Source organism: Sciurus carolinensis, chromosome 15, assembly GCF_902686445.1.
Source record: "Sciurus carolinensis chromosome 15, mSciCar1.2, whole genome shotgun sequence".
In the NCBI taxonomy this organism is placed as follows: domain Eukaryota; kingdom Metazoa; phylum Chordata; class Mammalia; order Rodentia; family Sciuridae; genus Sciurus; species Sciurus carolinensis.
The window spans coordinates 7,378,518-7,393,584 of NC_062227.1; positions in this window are offsets into that span (position 1 = coordinate 7,378,518).

Here is a 15,067-nt window from a genome sequence, read left to right on the forward strand (position 1 = left end):
CTCTAAATACTTCTTCCTTTTATATAGGCTTCTGTTAGGTTTAATGGACCAAATATGGTTGCAATAAAAACTTCATCGGAAATGATGTATTAAACTTGTCACTAATCTCCCAGCTAAGATGCCAGAGACTTCCACTCCTGCAGTCTGCTCAGGAGATCTTTGTGTAGCTCTCAAGAAAGTCCATTGTTAAAAGTTACTCTAAGGCAGGCAGGAACTGGAGAAGGGGAGCTGGTGAAACATTGTGATTGTCTAGCATAAGAATTTCTTCCTTTTCGGGAGCTGGGTGCCCGAGGTCAGGGTCAGAGCTGATAGGACTCTTGCACAGAGCCTCCTCATGCAGGGCATTGCCACAGCAGCTAGGCTTCCTGTGCCCTTGCACAGAAACATTCCCAGGAACCAGGCATGCCATAGCCATGAGGGCATCAGAGACCCCCAATCTCAGTCACAGCTCTCCCATCCTGTCACCCAGAGTGTTACTTTAGAAAACACAAATCCATATTATATGGTAGCTCTATGTTTCTCATTATTTTAACATCAGGTTCCCTTTTCGTAAGTTTGTGAGAAAATAGCATAATCAAAAATAATATCAGAATATCGTAAGAATAAGAGAACAGTGAAAAGCTTTTCCCCAAGGATATGAGGTAGTGACCACAGGATGGATGAGAAATTAGAGAAGAAATTTCCTAAGGCTCGCTGTGAGGGAGCCAGGAAAATAATTGTAAAGCCAAGAGGCCTGAGACCAGAGAAGTGGCAGAAAGGATGAGAATCACCTGGGGCAGGTGTAAGAACTACATTAGGGCTCTGAGTCCCTCTCTGGAGGGACTTGCATGTGTGCTGGCTCAAGGGAATTTTTTCTGTTGTGGGTGGTCAAAAGTGCAGGAAAAGAAAGATCGTTTCCTCAGCCATGTGTTCAATAATTTGTATTTGTCCTGGGAGTCTTAGTCTGGAAATGAAGACCCAAAGAAACAGGTCAATCTTTTCATTCTAGGTTTTATGGGACAGTTGTGAAGAAATACACGTGGACAAAAGGGATCTGCTCTAAAGGTGACCAACGGGGGACCTTAGTGAAGTCTGTGTGTCCAGATTCCCCTCTGTGGTCCTGCGTCTTCAGAGACAGGGAAGGTCCTTTCCTCCAGGCATAGGAATGTGCCCCTCACGAGGGACTTGGGGCCCCTCAGGGGAAGGCCTGAACATCCTTGGATGCTTACACAATGGGCTTAAGGTGAGAGGAGCCAGGGAGCCTCAGAGTGACCTTCCTGTTTCTGCGATTTCCTCCAAAGGCAGGGTGGCGTGTCCTGCACTCCGTTAAAAGGAATCAACGTGTTGCTTTTTTTCTTTGTTGGGGAAGTTCCAGCTGGACTGTGGTGTTGGGGCATCAATAGGGGAGAAAGAGCAAGACCTTTTCCTCACTCATGCAAGAGTCACGCCTGACAACCTGTGACCAAAGACAGACTGGGGAGAGAAATGACAAATTTGAAGTAATTGTCCTGGGTCTGGGCATGTGAGAAGAGTCCATCCATCTATTTTCAGACAAGGTCTTGGTGCTGAATGAGGCCGTTTCTGTCTGCCATGTGGTTTGCCAATCACCAAGAAGAGCCGAGTTTTGCAACAGAAAGTTTATTCACAAGGTGACCAAATGAGAGGAGGAGGCAAGAGTCCCACATACCAGCTCCCCCTCCTCAGGGATAGGGTTTAGGAGTATTTATGGAATAAAAACAGCAGGACAGAGGTAATAGGAGATGGGGAAATAAAGAAATGTCTCTTCCTGAGATGCGTGTTCAGAAAATGGCGGTGTTCGCGTGCTCTGACGGGGGAGGTCAAAGTTCCCTCCCTTGCACAGGTCTGGGTGAAGGACCTTGGTCTGAGCTGCCTCGAGTTCCTGAACAACAACTTGGACAATGATTTCCTTCCACACCCAGGCATCAGAGGTCATCTAGAGCAAAACTTCTGGGAGAAGGCTACCTGGTGAGGTGACCTCCAAACTGGCCACCAAGGCAGGTAACAGAAGGAAGGTGAAACCTAGGGGTTGATTCAGGTTTCCGCTTAGTTCCAATGTGTCCATGAACCTCCTTGATGTGGTCATCCATGCTCCACGTGTGAGGTGGTTGCTCCTGGGATTTCTGCATCACCAAGCTGCCACATTTGGGGAGCATGTTCTGAGGGCTGGCATCATTAGCCCTGCAGTCTGGGACACAAATGCCAACATCTGAGTGCAGTGGGACACAGGAGAGAAGGAGGTGCTCAGTTCTGGGGCCATGTTGCTCTGTGTCTAAATCTTGGTCCGTTCATCTTGCTTGTGAAATGAGGGTAAGAGCAGTTTCGTCTTGTAGGAGAAGATGAGTGACACGTGACTTTGGTACACGGTCTGGTACCCTGTGTGCTTGCTAAATATGAGCATGTAAGGAGCAAAATTAAATGTGTGACATTCTGTGTGCTGTGTAACTTGCAAAAAACAACTTGCTTGTGTTGTAATGAGGTAATTATGTGGTGTTGCCCCAAGATAAGATTGACGCTGCCCCAAGTTGGAGACATGTGCAACTGACCCAAAGTAAGAAAACTAACTTCCCCCGGACCAAGACCAGCTGGCAGGGTCTGATAAAAAGGATTTAAAAGGACTCATAATGAGCCTAGCTCTAGTCCCCATTTTACACCAATGATGCCACCATTGCGCCAAGCCTGAAGGGGACTCACTGACTTGCTTGTTGCTTGCTGGAACATCCATCATCCTGACCGTGACCTAGACGTTCCTGTGGAAGTGACAGCGGAGCTGCCTGTGTGCATCCTGCCTGAGACGTCTCTGCCTGGCCTGTCTGCCGTGACCTCGCTGCCCTCCTTCACCGTCCAACCGTCCTCGCTGATCAGGACTCCAGCCAGAGGGAGGGAGCTCCCCAGTGAGACCTCCTGAGCTGTCTTCCTGACTGACCTCTGGGAGTTGCTGCCCTTCGACTCAAGACACGTCACACAGGAGTGGACCTTAGGAACGGGTCTCAGTAAGGACTGAGTCTTGCTTATTCGGGGCTTATAATAATTTAGTGATTAAGTTATGTGTGATATTGGTGTGACTAAAGTTAGAATAACTATAATAATTGTGTGATCAGCATCAAGTAAAAGCCAATTGATTTTGGACCAAATTACTCTCAGTGACTCCTCCTTGCCGCTTGTGACAGAGCATTATGTCGAACACAATTTCCAAAACACACACTCCTGTGTATCAGTCATCCGTAAACACACTCAAGCTTCTAAATCACCTACATAATGAACTTTGCGATTCACACTTTGAGATGGGGATTGGCATCATATCCGCAGGGCGGTTTATCAGAGAATCTCTAAATAACACAAATGCTACATATCCCTCCCATTGAAAGGATTCATTTTTCTTTCTTTTGACTATGAAGAGAAATTCTCAACAATAGGAATGGTCATTTGAATACAAGAATCTACTCTTGAATTCACAGTGGGAACAAAGTTCATTGTTTGTCTTCTTGAAGGCGAGCACCATACCTAATTGCTTTTTCCCTTTCATTTTTAAAGCACAAAGAGTTTATTTTTTAAAAAAAATTTAATGGTGGGTGACAAGTGTCCTATTCCCAAGGTATTTTTCATGGCCAAGTGGAAACTTTAAGTGAATATCATTTTCAAGGATTCCAAAACTACCCTCGGAGAGGAGCCAGCGAATGTTTCTGAATGGTTCTGAGAAGGGGAGTCCAGTGAGAATCCTGTCACCCTCTTCCCAGGTGGCACGAGCCCACGCTCTCTCTGACATACAGTCACAGGTAGGTGTGTGAAGACGTGTGTGCCTGTGTGTGTCTACCTGTTCTTTAAGAAGATTTTCTCAATTACATACAAGAAACCCTAAAAATGTACCGTGGGTTTCTACAAATAAAATCACTGCTTCTTAGTTACATGATCATCAAGATCAGAGACTCAGGGCCAAAGGATGTGGTGTCTGCGAGGCCACCATGAGGAATTTGGAAGTCATCCCAAGTGTCTGGGGGGCAATCTGAGAGTGCTAAGGCTGGGAGGGATGTGGACTGATCTGTGTGAGTCGTGCCTCATGTAAGGGGCAGGGGAGGTGGGGGGCTGGCTAGGGGGTCACTATAGAGGCTCAGCAGGTGAGAATGTTGGGCCAGAGACCAAACACTGGTTCCAAGTCGGGGAGCAGTGGGTTGAATTGAGGAGGGGAGTGGAGGTGAGGTGCAGGGAGAGGAGGTCTGGCAGGCTCTGGTTGGCGGATCTGAGTGGAGGGCAGGTTCATTGTCCGACCACAGCAGGGTGGGCGGTCAGGCTGACGCACATCTCTGGGTCCCGTGGGGAAGGAAGCATCAGTGTCACCAGCGCCTCACCTGCCAGACATCACTCAAAGCACTTGAGGGAACGCCATCTCCGACATGATGTTGGTCCTCTCCTTCGAGCTTCTTGAGATCGAATGTGCTCGAATATCCAAAGATGCCAAAGTGCGGAAATGACAGCACGGATGTCAGACATCCTTCTCGTCCCCTCCAGATCTCCTTGAGTTCTGGCTAGGCAGAGGGCACGACAGAGCTGGCAGGTGTGTGCCCGTTGGCAATAACTGAGGAAACGAAGCACATGGCGTCCAGACGTGCCCAGTGCTTCCAGGGCCCAGGTACCGCTCTCTGAGATGCCCTGCTCTCTCCCGAGTCATTTTCCCACAGCGGGCAGAGTATACGCTGGAAGAAGGCTTTGTCCCCTCTGCTTCTGTCATCACAGGAAGCAGTTCTTCAGGTTGTGTGACACTACACTGTGAAAAACAGAGCCAGGTTTTTAAAAATTGAAAATTGGAGCCATTAAGCATTGTTCTGACAGCTTCTGTGTCTGTAACGGTTGGTGGCTGCTGGGAGACACCAGCGTGAGGGCCAGTGGGGCTGAGCGGACAGCTTGACAGTGTTCAGAGGAGGCTCTGTGTGGTCCAGGTAGCCTGTAGGCTGCGGTGTTTTCTCTACGGCTTCTAAGCTTGCAGTGCTCTTTATCCAGAACACCCCTGTACAAAGCACAAAGAGAGCACTGACTTTCTCTTTGTTCTTTAATGATTTGGGTCGTTTTGTTTGTTTATGTGGGACCAGCGATTGAACTCAGGGTGCTTAACCACTGAACCATGTCCCTAGCCCTGAGTTCTTAGAGCCTCGCTAAGTTGCTGAGGTTGGCTTTGAACTTGTGACCCTCCTGCCTCAGCCTCCTGATCCTCTGGGATTACAGGCATGTACCATCCTGCCTGGCTAATGTTTTAGTTTTTCCATGAATATTTTTATGCGTCCAGGATTGTTTTTGGTGTAAGATGTGACATGGGAATCCAAACATCCCTTTTTTTCTGTATGACCAATGGCTTATTTCAACACACAGTGTCTCCCTACATTGCCCTCTTACGTGGCTGGACCAGTGACTGTGCTCTCGGAGCCTGAACGAGGTGTGCAGGGGAACTCAGACTCCGGCCAGTGGTCTACTGAAGGCCTAGGGTGACGCTCTTTCAAGTACTTTGCCAAGTCCTTCAACATGTGCCAGATTAAACCAGATGATATGGCTGGGTTTTTAATAGAAAAATATGGCCACATGTCTGTAATTTTATATGACTCAAGCTAAACACTTTCTTACCGAAATATATTTAATCTTTGCAGAGACTCTGTAGCTGAGAAATCATTTGATTATCAAACAATAGCTGCTTTAACTGGATGACGGTAAACATGAGGTGAGTTTCATCTTAACAGCTCCTGACGATGGCACAGGCCACTTGTGAAGGTGCACAGAGCTTGGTAGTCAACTTCCAGTTTAGAGAATCCCAGGCTTGTGCAAAACGCTCATTAGAAAGGGGATTCCCTCCCCCCGCCGCATAGGCTCTATGGATGCTTTGATTTCTAAAGCCTAAAATACAATCTAGAGGGTCACAGATTTATTCCAAACTAAATGAGGGACAGCCTAGTACTGTCAAGATGTTTGGAATCTGCGATACGAAGATTGGAAATTTAGCTCTTGCTTTGCGAACTTGACTCTTTTCATGATACTCAGTTTTCTCTTCTATGAAGCGAGATTAACGTCACTCACCTTTCGGAGAAGCTGAGTTTTAACGAGTCAATGTCTGCGATGTGTCTGAATGATCCCTAGCAAGGAATAGACAATAAATTGGTATTTGTCATTTTTCAACTCTTCCCTAAGGCAGTGTCTGAAAACCCACCCCCCCCTCAAGACTTGACAGCTTGAGCTTGAAACTCTAAAATATTGTATTTCTTGGGTGAATATTGATATGTAGGCAATTTTCTATCACCAGTGTGTTGACAGTTTTTTAATTCAAAAGGAGTGGGAGATTGCAATCCACTTATTTTCCATGAATAATTTTAATAATGTAATGAGCAACCACACCACCAGGGAGCTAATCGTGAGTCCTGCAACAAGGCTTGGACTGGGGAAAGCATGTGCTTCAGCGAACCTGGGCTGCAAAGCTAATGGGTCACCAAAAATCTCAGTAATAAGAAAAATGAAACTTAAACTTCAATGCAATATTAAAAATTAAAATTAAAGCAATAAATCCATGATGAACAAAATACCAGCATTTTAGATGAAGACAGGATCCGGCAGGGTCAGTACTAGGGTGAGATTAATGAGATGACTGGCTCTTTCGTGTACTGTTTCAAGTACTGTTGAAGTACTCAGTACTAAGTACTTCAACATGTGCCGGATTAAACCAGATGAAATGGTTGGGCTATTTTAATAGAATAAAAGGACCATATATCTGTAATTTTATATGACTCAAGCTAAGCATTTTCTTACTGAAATATATTTAATCTTTGCAAAGACTATGTTAGAAATCATTTGATTATCGAACAATAACTACTGTAAATGAAATTTGCTAAAAATGAGGTGAATTTATCATAAAGATATTGGGGAAAGCTGATCACCAGCCTTCTGAGTGTTCGGTACTGAAGATTAAGGCTCAGGAGCTGAAGGTAAGGTCAATCGGTTCACACTCAGACTCTGCACAAGTAAATAGGACTTTATTGAGAATCTTAAAAGAATTGCAACTCGGAAACACAGATTCAGGTACTTTTAAATCAGTGTTCCAAAGAAGGGAGAAAGGGGACACTAATATTAGTATGAAGTGTTGGTTTATTGTCAAACAATAATATTTTTTTTTTTTTTTTTTTGGTACCAGGCATTGAACCCAGGGGTGCTTAACCACTGAGCCATGTCCCCAGCACTTTTCATTTTTTATTTTGAGTCAGGGTCTTGCTGAGTTGCTTAGGGTCTCACTGAGTTGCTGAGGCTGGCTTTGAGTTCGCGATCCTCCTGCCTCAGCCTCCTGAGCTGCTGACGTTTCTACCAGAGTTGAGCATAGGTGCTGTGTGACAGGACCCATGTGACCATCAGAGATGTACGTGCTTAGTAAAAATGTCCATAAAACAGGATTCTGAAAACCTCTTGTGTCAGTTAGTTTTTCGTCACTGTGTCACATTACCCAAGAAGAACAACTTTAAGGAGGAAAGTTTTATTTTGGTTCACGGGTTCAAAGGTTTTGGTCCATGGTTGCCTGGCTCCATTGCCTCAGCCAGCACATCATGGCAGAAAGGAGTGGAGAAGGGACGCTCCCCACTCAGGGTAGCTGGAAGCAGAGAGAGAGAAGGAAAGGGCCCAGGGACAACATGTTGTCCCCAAGGGCACACCCCCAAGGACCCACTCTTTCGACTAGGTCCACCTCCTCCAGCGTCCCCCACCTCCCAGGAATACCATCAGAATGGGCTCTGCCAGTGGACTGTCCCACTGATGAGGCAGAGCCTGACCCATCACTTCCTGAAGGCCACAGCTCGGGACAAGGCTGCATTGGTGACCAAGCTGTGAACACGTGAGTCTTTCGGGCCACTCCAGATCTGAACCACAGTCCTGAGGCACCCTTGTCTGGGCACGATGGAACCACCTGTTCAGTGTGCCTGCTATCAGAAGATTACCAGGGTCCGCACTCCCAGGCAGCCGCTGGAACTCTACTTGGGTCCTTCTTGCCCACCCGAGGGTCTCCATTCCCATTTCACATACTCTTTCCATGTGGTTTCCTCGTGCTTTTTCCTATTCCTTCCACGTCACCCATCTCAGCATCTCTTGGAGGGGCTGCCCCCTTCTCCCGAGTGTCTCAGCAGACACTCATTCACGTGGGTCCCATCACCAGGGTTCCTAAAAGGCCACCTTGGACCCAGGCGTCCTCTTTGAGTCCCAGGTCAGGTGCCTCACCCTGAGCAGCACACTGGGTCTCAGGTTCAACTTCTGGAAAGGGAAGTGAGCAGCCAGCTTTCACAGTGCCTCACATGGACTTCTGGGTCAGGGCCACTTTGGTTCAATTCTCTGCCAAGGTTTAACCACAGGGAGGGGTTTCATGTTAAGAGGAGGAAACCAGAAGCCCTATGTTGTCCAGTAAGTACCCATGAGAAGTGGGTAGGAAGTAAGGCTGGCCAGGCGGTCGGGTGCCGGGGGCCAGAGTGCGTTCTCATCTCACATTTGAGAAAACCGGGAAACAGAGAAGTCCTGTACCTGGATGGAACCCTGGTATCTATGTTGTGTGACCTTAGTGAGTTAATTAATGTCCTCAGCCTCCATTTCCCTGACTGTAAAATGAGACAAAAATCCTTCCCAAGCCAGGCACACGCTGCACCCCTGTAATCTCAGCAGCTTGGGAGGCTGAGACAGAAGGTTCTCAAGTTCAGTGCTAGCTTCAGCAATTTAATGAGGCCCTAAGCAACTTGGTGAGAACTTGTCTCAAAAAAAAAAAAAAAGGCTAAGGATGTCACTTGGGGTAACGCACCCCTGGGTTCAATCCCTGGTACAAAGAAAAAAAATCTTTCCTGTGTCCACAGGAATGTGAAAAAACAATTTTTGACCCAAGTTCAGGGGCCATGCAGGGGGAAAAGGACATTCTTGCAACCACTGACCTAGGGACAGCTGGACACTTGAAGAGCTGCGCTTCCATTCCTACCTTGCACCTACATAAACACAAGCTCTGAATGGCTCGGAGACCTAAAGATAAACACAGGACCTGTGAAATTTCTAGAATGAAACAGAAGAACGTCTGTGTGACCTTGGACTAGGCACATTTTTCTTGGATAAGGTACCCAAAGAGGCAAAATCCATAAAAGAACAACCTGAAAGGCGCTGAAACAATAATGGAAAGGCAGGACAGGGTTGGGGAGAACCCTGGAGAATGCAGAGCGCAGACCTGGGCAGGCACCTGCTTTCTGGTCGATGTCATTTAGCCTTTGAGCTATAATTTTATATATGGTTTCCTCACCCACTTCACATCCTACTCTCAAAGCAGCCTTCAATTTGATTCCACAAGTATTAAAAACAAATGAAAAATCCTTGTCCTAAAATTGCTTCGAGGACATTCCCACTGGGAACGATAATAACAAATGTTGGTGCCTTGGGACAAGAACACCGTGGCTTAGTAGTTGCTGTTCATTGCTTTTTCCTGGCTGTCCTGCAGCCTGAAGACTACAGAATGGAACAGGAACGCAATTAATAAATACACCTTCTCTACGAGCCAGGAGCAGTCGAGAAACTTTCACACAGTTCCGCTGAGATTGTTGTAGTGCGTGCCTCAAGCTCTGAAGCTTAACTGATTTTGATGAAAAAAAAATTCAGAACACAATTCCGCTCTCATCTCCATCTTGACGTATGGTGAAACAGATGTAATTACAGTATCTTTGAGGTGATTCTGACTTACCAGAAGGTAGGTGATGCTAGACTAATGAAGTGTCACCAATTTAGGACAAGCTTAAAGGTCATCTATATGATTCAAATTTACAGGCCAAGCTCTTTAATATGAGTTACAGGTTCTAGACTGTTCTCTGCTGTGCAGGCAGAGACTCAAGCTAGTTTGACTTGCACAGTTGCATGGGCACCAGAATGGTTAGGTGAGTGTGGCTAAAATCATGAGCCGTACATTTATCATGAATGATCTAGAAGCTCTGGATGCCCCAGAAGGCATTGCCAGCCTCTCCTCTGGCCCTGTGGAGGGTCATGGGATGGTGCAGCCGGGTGGCCAGAAGCAGTGACATAGAAGTTCAATTCCGAGAGCAAGTCTCAGAGGGAGCAGCAGGTGCCAAGGTGCTGGGACAGGGGACACTGACCTGGTGATGGGAGAAAACAAAACCAGTCAGGAAAGGAACCCACAGGCTAGGCTTCCACCAGGGCAGGAAGGTGTCCCAGGGGCTCCCAACGAAGTGACAGGATGGTTTTAGTCACTGTGTGGGAGGCAGGGCTGAGGGTGAGGGCTGTTGATTGGCTTTGGTGCATTTTCAAGGTGCCACTTCCCCTGAGAGGGACTCACTTCCACACAGCTCCCTCCACGTTCAGTAGGAGCCTCTCTCTGTTGTGATAGGGATGCATTGCGGTAGCTGTTAAGAGAACAAAGAGACGCCCAGTGACAAGCTAGGGCCCCGGGGCCGGCCCTCCGAGGCTCCCTGAGGTTTTCACCATGAGTGCTGTCTGTCCCTGGGGAGCCCAAGCAAGGACACCCCAGGGAGGCCGTGAGGAGGTTGATGGAGAGCCAGGGCGAGGCTGTGCGTGAAGGTGCAAGAGCCGAACAGAAAGACCCGCCTCGTGTGCCTGCCAGGCCACGAGGGCCTTTGCCCTTGACCCGTGGGGTGGTCGCCACTGTCTCACTGTGTGGATCCAGAGGCTTTTAAAGTGTCCTAAGGCTCTTGGATCCTTGGCAGCCTCCATCTCCTTTACATCAACCAATGGGTTGGTGAGAAGTTGGTGTTGGTGGTGGCATCAGGACGTGGCATGCTGCAGAAAGAGGAGCCTGGTGCCACCGATACAGGGTTTAGAATCGCATCTTGGATGCTTGGCTCTGGAGGCCGGATGGCCTTTAACTGATCTTACATGACCCTGGCATTCACTCAACATCCCCTCAACACGCATCTTCCATGCTGAACTAAGAAGCCTGAGCTTGCCTGGCTTGGTGGCACACGCCTTTAATCCCAATGGCTCAGGAGGCTGAGGCCAGAGGATTGCAAGTTAGAGGCCAACCTCATCAATTTAGTGGACCCTAAGCAACTTAGTGAGACTCTGACTCAGAATTAAAAAAATAAAATGACTGTGAATGTGGCTCAGTGGTAGAGCACACCTGAGTACAATCCCCAGCACCAAAAAATAAATTCAAAAAAATTTAAAAGGTTGAACTTTTCACTCCAAACAGCAAAAATTCCTTAGGGAGTTTTAGGTAAAGATGGCAAGAATGAAGGAAAGAAGGACTGTGTAGAGGGAAAAGAGGGGTGGGAGGGGTGGGGGGAGGGGAAAAATAAAATAAACATCATTACCCTATGTAAATGTAAAAAAATAAAAAAAATAAAAAAAATAAAAACAAACAAAAAAACAAAAAAAAAGATGGCAGGGTTAGATTTGAGTATTTAAAAGTATTATAGGGAAGTTAGAGCAGAAGCATAAAGAACAGGTGGTGATGGTATGAATTCAAGAATTAAAGAGGTGTTATGAGATGAATTCATAGAAGGTGGTGATGGATTAATTGCAGCAGGGCAGGGTGGGTTGGTGGGTGGTGACCAGGAAATGTCAGAAGCAGTGGATGATGCTTGCCACTGACAGAGGGGATTCAGGGACAGGGAGAGGATTTAGAAGAAATGATGAACTCATTTGAGGACAAGACGCATCTTAAAGTCTCTGAGAAAAATTCAACTGTAGGTTTGTGGCTTGACAGAAACATCTGGGTTAGTAGTATGTATTTTAAAAAGTCAGCAGAGTATAGTGATAAAGACAGGCCTGTGGATAGGCTTTAAGACATTCAACAGCTATGTCAAGGTCCCAAACAAAATAGGCCTGAAATCTGTTTCTTGACTTTTTACCACCATGTTGAATACAAGTTGAAATTTCATCTGAAATCCGTGCTCCAAATTCTGAATATATAGTGTGCCAATATGAGTCCTGGAGTAGAAAGTTCTGCATCTGACCTTATACAATGGTCACAGTTAAAACGTAATGCTAGCTGGGCGCGGTGGTGCGCACCGTAATCCCAGCGGCTCGGGAGGCTGAGACAGGAGGATCAGAGCTCAAAGCCAGCCTCAGCAACAGTGAGGCACTAAGCCACTCAGTGAGACTCTGTCTCTAAATAAAATACAAAATAGGGTTGGGATGTGGCTCGGTGGTCAAGTGCCCCTTAGTTCAATCCCTGGCTCCCCTGCCCCCAGAAAAAGAAAACATTTTAATGCCGTATGTATAAAATGTACATGAAACATAAATTCCATGTTTAGATTTGGGTTCCACCCTCCCCAAATTTCATTATGTATATGCATATATCCCAAAATTTGAAAAAAATACAAAATCTGAAAATTTTCAGATAAAGGATACTCAACTATGTTATATTTTCAGGCATAACAGGAAAAACAAATTATTTTTCAGTAAACAGCTTTGATCTTTCAAATTCTGAACATGATACGTGAAATTGCCGTGGCTTTGATACCTTGAAATTGTTAACTCACAAATAGCCTCGTTTCAGTTTCCTGAATCCTAATTTCATACTATCCCTGCGTTCACATATTGTCTTTCATGATTTTGGTGCAGTAATAGACATTTAGATCTAAGAACTAATTACGACAGTGCATTGGGCTGTATTCTTCACTCAGGACAGTGTTTGAAATAATCTTGGGTTGACTGTGCAAGCTACCCGGTACAAAGCCTTCCCTGGCTCATCACGAGGATCACGCCTAAAGGGACAAGGGAAAAGCATGAGAGATTTATTTAATAAAAGTTTTACATGTCACAGGAACATGAATAAAGACCCAAAGATGTGGGGGAAATACGCATTTTTTATGCTTCAGTTTGATCAAGAATGGGCAACTATGTAGGAATGTGTTAGACAGTTGTCAGGGTCTTAAGGCCCCCTGTTCTTCTTGACCAGCGACAAGGGAAGGGAGCACTCCCCAACAAGGCCAGACCGGGATAGGTAGGGCTGACTGACGGCTTGCACCCAGCCCTCTGGGCAGAGGACAATGAGACACGTCAGGGAAACCAGTCACAGCAGGAACTGGTTTATTGAGGAAGTCACACAGCTTTTATGTAGGGTGGAGTCTAGGCGAGAACCAATCAGCTTAAAGGTCAGCAAGGCACGGGGTTCACGCAGGTGAGAGTCCCATAGGACTATATGGCAAGTACAAGCTGATCATGGTCGCGGAACTGTTGTTAACCAATCCCTGACGGTGGTCCAATTTATCGTCATTAACCTTTGAAAACAGCCTTTGGGGACTTGATCTTGCTCACCGACCAGGGAGTAAAGAGTCAGCCTGAGTAGTTAACGTGTCATTAGTCCCAACAGACAGTGAGCTGTGATCTGGGCGGGAATAGCCTGACTTGCCTGCTGGATTCTTCCTGGTCCCTCAGGGCACTGCAGGGTAGCTCTGGAAAGAGGGTCTTACCACCTCCTTTCAGGCCAGGTAGGTGAGAGAAGTTCTTCAGGGCCAGTGCCTGCTCAAGACAGCAGGGAAGGTCAGAGTGGCTTCTGAGGTTTTCCTACTTCCCTTCACTTCCAAACACTAGAATTTTCTGAACCCTGACCTGTGGAATGTGGAACATGGACTGGAGCCCTGACCTCTTCGCTTGAATGTGGAACCTTGACCATTACAAAACTCAAAGCATTTGCAAACACAAAATTCAGTGGAATTGGCGTGTGCTGGACTTGTGCCTCGACTGTCAATTATAGTCACACCAGCCGTGTGTGACGTCCACAGGAAGCTCATCCTGGTGAGCAGCAGAAACCCAGTTTCACCAACAGCAGAAAGACTGCAATTTGGCAAAGACCATGTGTTGTATGAGTTTTCAATGAGACAGTTTTAAACATTGATGGCATGGCTCTAAAATATACTAGAGCTTTATTGGATGAAAGAATCTATTTCCATTTATGAAGGAAGAATTAAATGACCACCAATTATGAGCACTAATGGCTCTGCACTTCTTTCCTCTGCTCATCTGCAGCATGCACATTCACTGTTCAAACTTTCGAAGGGGACTTTCATCTTTATACTTACACACTAACGTTCTAGTAAATCCTAATGCCCCTGTGATGTGACATCTGATGTGATTTGGCAAAAGAAATTATCAATAAACTTTTAGATTTAATTAAAAATAAAGAGCAGTCTTAATAACCAAAATCTGTCATCTTGACATTTTTATTCTTGCAAGTTTTTTTAAAGCCCTTAATTGTACTTTTCTCCAACCAACTAAAGATTTTAAATTATTTTGATATAGCTTGACTTGCCGTGTGACTGAAGGTGATTTTTATCATTTTTATTGATAGAAAAATTAAAAGATAAGTAGGAGAGGGAGAAAAGAAGGATAAAGAAGAGGAACAGGGGAAGGATAAGGAGAAGAAATCAACGAGCCTTCTACATTTTCAGGCAACTGAATGTCGGGAAGGACTCAAACATTCAGTGGATGGGGTTTCCGGGTAACAGGAACAGCAAAGTAGCCATTTCCATCAGAGCAGAAATGTCTAGGTCTCCAGTCTCCGTGAGATGATGGAGACCCTGAGGCTGTCCTGCCTGTTCTAGCTTCTGATGGCCACCAAGCCTGTAGGGAAGGGACACACTTCCCACCACAATTCCCCTAGGCTGGGCTAAGAGGTCTTTTGTTCTTCAGGTTCCCAAGAACAGCATCGTTTGCTTTCCGCTGGAAGCTGTTCTTCCTTCACAGGTGCAGGCACCACAGCTCTTACACGGGGCTCACAGATGACTCTGACCTGGGTGCCCCAACCCCGCCTGCTGGGCTTGTCCCTGCTTTGTCTTCATATGTTTTCTTTCCCAGGTGGAATCTACTTTTCTGAGCTCTTGGCTGCTCTGAGCCCAGAGGATGGAGGATGATAGCAGGGGAGGGAAAAGAAGAATTGAACCAATTTTTTCTTTTTTTTTTTTTATGGTGGTGAGGATTGAACCCAGGGCCTTGTGCTAGCAAGGCAAAAACTCTGCCAACTGAGCTATATCCCCAGCCCTCAAACCAATTTTTATTGAGGACCAGGCATGAGCCCAGAACCTGAGAACACTCTGCTCCATATCTGTTATCTTCCTGAATT